The sequence below is a fragment of the Anomaloglossus baeobatrachus genome (genome assembly GCF_048569485.1).
Source record: "Anomaloglossus baeobatrachus isolate aAnoBae1 chromosome 5 unlocalized genomic scaffold, aAnoBae1.hap1 SUPER_5_unloc_19, whole genome shotgun sequence".
Classification (NCBI taxonomy): Eukaryota; Metazoa; Chordata; class Amphibia; order Anura; family Aromobatidae; genus Anomaloglossus; species Anomaloglossus baeobatrachus.
The window spans coordinates 515,344-521,609 of NW_027441794.1; the positions used below are offsets into that span (position 1 = coordinate 515,344).

Genomic DNA, 6,266 nt, shown 5'->3' on the forward strand with positions numbered 1-6,266 from the left:
GCTGGACCGCAGAGTGAAGGCAAAAGGGCCAACAAGTGCTAAGCATCTCTGGGAACTCTTTCAAGACGGTTGGAAAACCATTTCCAGTGACTACCTCTGGAAGCTCATCAAGAGAATGCCAAAAGTGTGCAAAGTAGTAATGAAAGCAAAAGATGGCTACTTTGAAGAACCTAGAATATAAGACATATTTCCAGTTGTTTCACACTTTAAGTATTTCCACGTGTTTTAATTCATAGTTTTGATGCCTTCAATGTGAATCTACAATTTTCAGAGTCCTGAAAATAAAGAAAACTCTTTGAATGAGAAGGTGTGTCCAAACCTTTGGTCTGTACTGTATGTCCCCAGTATACAGTGCAACACACAGTACACAGGGTAATATGTCCCCAGTATAGAGTCCAACACACAGCACACAGGGTAATATGTCCCCAGTATACAGTGCAGTACACAGTACACAGGGTAATATGTCCCAGCATACAGTGCAACACACAGGGTAATATGTCCCCAGTATACAGTCCAGCACACACTACACAGGGTAGTATGTCCCCAGTATACAGTGCAGCACACAGGGTAATATGTCCCCAGTATACAGTCCAACACACAGCACACAGGGTAATATGTCCCAGTATACAGTGCAGCACACAGTACACAGGGTAATATGTCCCCAGTATACAGTGCAGCACACAGGGTAATATGTCCCAGTATACAGTCCAACACACAGTACACAGGGTAATATGTCCCCAGTATACAGTCCAACACACAGTACACAGGGTAATATGTCCCCAGTATACAGTGCAACACACAGTACACAGGGTAATATGTCCCCAGTATACAGTGCAGCACACAGTACACAGGGTAATATGTCCCCAGTATACAGTGCAGCACACAGTACACAGGGTAATATGTCCCCAGTATACAGTGCAGCACACAGTACACAGGGTAATATGTCCCCAGTATACAGTGCAACACACAGTACACAGGGTAATATGTCCCCAGTATACAGTGCAACACACAGTACACAGGGTAATATGTCCCCAGTATACAGTGCAGCACACAGTACACAGGGTAATATGTCCCCAGTATACAGTGCAGCACACAGTACACAGGGTAATATGTCCCCAGTATACAGTGCAACACACAGTACACAGGGTAATATGTCCCCAGTATACAGTGCAGCACACAGTACACAGGGTAATATGTCCCCAGTATACAGTGCAGCACACAGTACACAGGGTAATAGGATGTCCCAGTATACAGTCCAACACACAGTACACAGGGTAATATGTCCCTAGCACGTAAAGAGAACCTGTCAGGTGCAATATGCACCCATAACCACAAGCAGTTCTGGGTGCATATTTCTATACCCTGCATCTACGACCCCTGGCAAAAATGATGGACTCACCTGACTCTGAGGATGTTCATTCAGTTGTTTACTTTTGTTTAAAAAAAGCAGATCGCAGACGTGGCACAAAACTAAAGGTATTTCAAATGTCAATTTTCTGGCTTTAAAGCCTACTTTACATGTTTCGATTTAGCATATGATATCGTATGCGATCGTAACCGCCCCCATCGTATGTGTGGCACGTTCAATTTGTTGACCGTATCGCACAAACGAGTAACCCCCATCACACGTACTTACCCTCCATACGACCTCGATGTGGGCGACGAACATCCACTTCCTGGAGTGCGAGGGACGTTCGGCGTCACAGCGACATCACACGGCAGCCGGTCAATAGAAGCGGAGGGGCGGAGATGAGCGGGACGTAAACATCCCGCCCACCTCCTTCCTTCTGCATTGCCAGCAGGAGCCGCAGGACGCAGGTAAGATCTGTTCATCGTTCCTGGGGTGTCACACACTGTGATGTGTGCTACCCCGGGTACGATGAACAACCTGACGTTCAATTTTTAGGAATTGAACGACGTGTATGCGATGAACGTTTTACCGTTGAATTGCAATCGCACGTAGCTGTTACATGCAACAATGTAACTTACGATGCCGGATGTGCGTCACTTACGACGTGACCCCGCTGACACATCGTAAGATATATTATAGCGTGTAAAGCGCCCTTAAAAAAACACTAAAAAAAAATCATGAAAACATAATGGGGCAGGCAGTAACGGTTACTTTTCAAGACCAAACGGGGAAAAATTATGGAATCACTTAATGATAAGGTAAAAATAATGCAATCACCCTGTAAATTTTCATTCTCAAAACTAACACCTGCATCAAATAAGATCTGCTCGTTAATCTGCATCTAAAAAGGAGTGATCACACCTTGGAGAGCAGTTGCACCATGTGGACTGACATGAATCATGGCTCTAACATGAGAGATGTCAATTGAAACAAAAGGACAGGATTATCAAACTCTTAAAAGAGGGTAAATCATCATGCAATGTTGCAAAAGATGTTGGTTGTTCACAGTCAGTTGTGTCTAAAATTTTGACCAAATACAAACAACATGGAATGGTTGTTAAAGGCAAACATACTGGTAGACCAAGGAAGACATCAACGCGTCAAGAAAGGAAACTTAAAGCAATATGTCTCCAAAAGAGGAAATGCACAACAAAACAAATGAGGAATGAATGGGAGGAAATTGGAGTCAATGTCTGTGACCGAACTGTAAGAAACTGCCTAAAGGAAATGAGATTTACATACAGAAAAGCTAAACAACAGCCATCATTAACATCTAAACAGAAAAAAACAGGTTATAATGGGCTAAGAAAAATCAATCGTGGACTGTGGATGACTGGATGAAATCATATTCAGTGATGAATCGCGAATCTGCATTGGGCAAGTTGATGATCCTGGAACTTTTGTTTGGTGTCGTTCCAATGGGATTTATAAAGATGACTGTCTGAAGAGAACATGTAAATTTCCACAGTCATTGATGATATGGGGCTGCATGTCAGGTTAAGGCACTGGGGAGATGGCTGTCATTACATCTTCAATAAATGCCCAAGTTTACATTGAAATTTTGGACACTTTTCTTATCCCATCAATTGAAAGGATGTTTGGGGATGATGAAATCATTTATCAAGATGATCATGCATCCTGCCATAGAGCAAAAAGTGAAAATATTCCTTGAATGAAGACACATAAGGTCAATGTCATGGCCTGCAAACAGTCCGGATCTCAGTCCAATTGAAAATCTTTGGTGGAAGTTGAAGAAAATGGTCCATGACAAGGCTTCAACCTGCAAAGCTGATCTGGCAATAACAATCAGAGAAAGTTGGAGCCAGATTGATGAAGAGTACTATTTGTCACTCATTAAATACATGCCTCAGAGACTGCAAGCTATTATAAAAGCCAAAGGTGGTGCAACAAAATACTAGTGATGTTTTGAAGTGTTCTTTTGTATGTTTTTTTTCCATGATTCCATAGTTTTTACCTCATAATTGAGTGATTCCATAACTTTTTCCCTTGTTTGGTTTTGAAAAGTAACCGTTACTGGCTGAACATTATGTTTTCAGGATTTTTTTAGTGTTTCTTAAAGCCAGAAAGTTGACATTTGAAATAACTTTAGTTTTGTGCCATGTCTGCGATCTGCTTTTTTTAAACAAAAGTAAATAACTGAATGAACATCCTCAGAGCCATAATTTTTGTCATGTGTTGTAGTAGCATAGATGAAGAGATTTTTAGAAAAAGTATTTCTATAGATCTTTTAATATACAGTACAGACCAAAAGTTTGGACACACCTTCTCATCTCTAGAACAACTATTAAGAGGAGACTTTGTGCAGCAGGCCTTCATGATAAAATAGCTGCTAGGAAACCACTGCTAAGGACAGGCAACAAGCAGAAGAGACTTGTTTGGGCTAAAGAACACAAGGAATGGACATTAGACCAGTGGAAATCTGTGCTTTGGTCTGAGGAGTCCAAATTTGAGATCTTTGGATCCAAACACTGTCTTTGTAGAAAAGGTGAACGGATGGACTCTACATACCTGGTTCCCACCATGAAGCATGGAGGAGGAGGTGTCATGGTGTGGGGGTGCTTTGCTGGTGACACTGTTGGGGATTTAATCAACATTGAAGGCATACCGAACCAGCATGGCTACCACAGCATCTTGCAGCGGTGTGCTATTCCATCCGGTTTGCATTTAGTTGGACCATCATTTATTTTTTAACAGGACAATGACCCCAAACACACCTCCAGGCTGTGTAAGGGCTATTTGACTAAGAAGGAGAGTGATGGAGTGCTACTCCAGATGACCTGGTCTCCACAGTCACCACACCTGAACCCAATCGAGATGGTTTGGGGTGAGCTGGACCGCAGAGTGAAGGCAAAAGGGCCAACAAGTGCTAAGCATCTCTGGGAACTCCTTTAAGACTGTTGGAAGACCTTTTCCGGTGACTACCTCTTGAAGCTCATCAAGAGAATGCCAAGAGTGTGCAAAGCAGTAATGAAAGCAAAAGGTGGTTACTTTCAAGAACCTAGAATATAAGACATATTTTCAGTAGTTTCACACTTTAAGTATTTCATTCCACATGTTTTAATTCATAGTTTTGATGTCTTCAATGTGAATCTACAATACATGATAATAAAGAAAACTCTTTGAATGAGGTGTGTCCAAACTTTTGGTCTGTATTGTATGCTGATGAGCACAGGGACTAGTCTTAAGGGTGCTACGTCTATCGAGTAGTCTGCCCTCTTAGCATGTTAGTACGCCCACAGGGGCGTACGAACATGCTATTCAATGCAGCATCAACAACAGTGACGCGCGTACCTATGTTCGTTGTTTACACATCCCAGCTTCATAGAGGTCCAGTGCGCATGACCGGAAGTGCCCGGCATTTAGATCACCGGTCACAGCACCCTTATGACTAGTCCCTGTGCTCATGAGCAAATAGTAAAAGATCCTTAGAAATACTTTTTCTAAAGAGCTCTTTATCTATGCTACTAGATACAGTGACAGTTAGGCATGTTTTAGAAATATGCACCCAGAACTGCTTGTGGATCCACCCCCCTGCTGAAGAAGCCAACGCGATACGCGCGTTCAGGACGGGTGTGGGGAGTCTCACGTTTCCAAAGTGTCCAGTGGCAGCAAACTAGGCAGTCTATCCTTATGGGTAAGCAATATGTATAGGATATTTAACCTTATATTTTCTAATCTATATACTTAATGATTTTCTTTAATACACTATGTGCCTCCCTCTTCCAGCTTTAATCTGGACATAACCTCATAGGATGATGCACTTTGTATTATTTAATCACATATAATAGACGTCTTGATACATTTTTGATATACAACTTTTAAATTAACCATTTTTACATGCTGCCACCAGACACATGGTTACTTTTTTCCTTTCAGGAGTCCCCATTAACATTCTATTACCATGATGTCGTTTTAAATTTTTTTGTATGTATTTTTTGTATTTAATAAATGATCTAAAGATTTGTGAATATGGTAGTCCCTGTGTGTGTGTTTTTTTACATATATTTAAGTAATCGAATCCTGATGTGTAGAAGGCTGCGCCTGTGGCTTGTGGACTGGCGTGGAAAGACACAGACGTAGAAAGCGTAAGGCCAAGTCCTAGAAACCGCCACTCTGTAGTATTGCTGAGGAGCTCCTGGACGTGGGGATCAACATGGCCAAAATATCCAAAACCGCAGGAGAAGGGCTGGGAATCCAGGAAGCCGGTGGGACTCTCTGACAGGGGTAAAGAGAATAGTATGGAAGTGTATGTCTTGGCCGATGAAGAAATTGTGCCTTTTCTCTGGAAAAGAAGGTGTTTATAAAGTCATTAAAGTGCAGCTGATGGATGAAAACCTGGAGTCTATTTCTAATTTGGTGGGATGAGAGGCAACCACGAAGGTAACAGAAACACCAGCTCTGACAGCAAGCCTCACACCAGATAAAACACTCACACAACCAGTTTCACGAAGAAAGCCGGTCGGGGACACGACTACTATAGCCCCTAGCCCTGGCAGAGCCCTCGGCCTGTCCTTTAATGTGACACAGGACAAAAGAAGCTGGATGAATTTGGTGGTTTTCAGAGGCATACTGGTTGGTCAAATCCAGCCAAACTGATTGGTCGGTGTTTCATAATAAAGAAAAACAATGACCCAAAACATAAAGCCAAATCAACCAAAGAGTTTATTAAAGAAAAGTAGTGGAATATTCTTGAATGGCCAAGTCAGTCACCTGATCTCAACCCAATACAGCATTTTACTTGTTAAAGACTAAAAATTGACAAAATGTGAAAAATGTCTCTGTCCAAATATATATGGACCTAACTGTACGTGACCATGTTAAAAGATGTACTCAC

The 6,266-nt window shown here is 42.0% G+C and overlaps 1 long non-coding RNA gene across 1 annotated transcript in view; it reads right to left on the reverse strand.

Annotated features, from left to right (window-relative positions):
- LOC142258946 (uncharacterized) overlaps positions 1–6,266 on the reverse strand; it is a 450,433-nt gene that overhangs the window by 404,494 nt on the left and 39,673 nt on the right. The window lies entirely within an intron of this gene.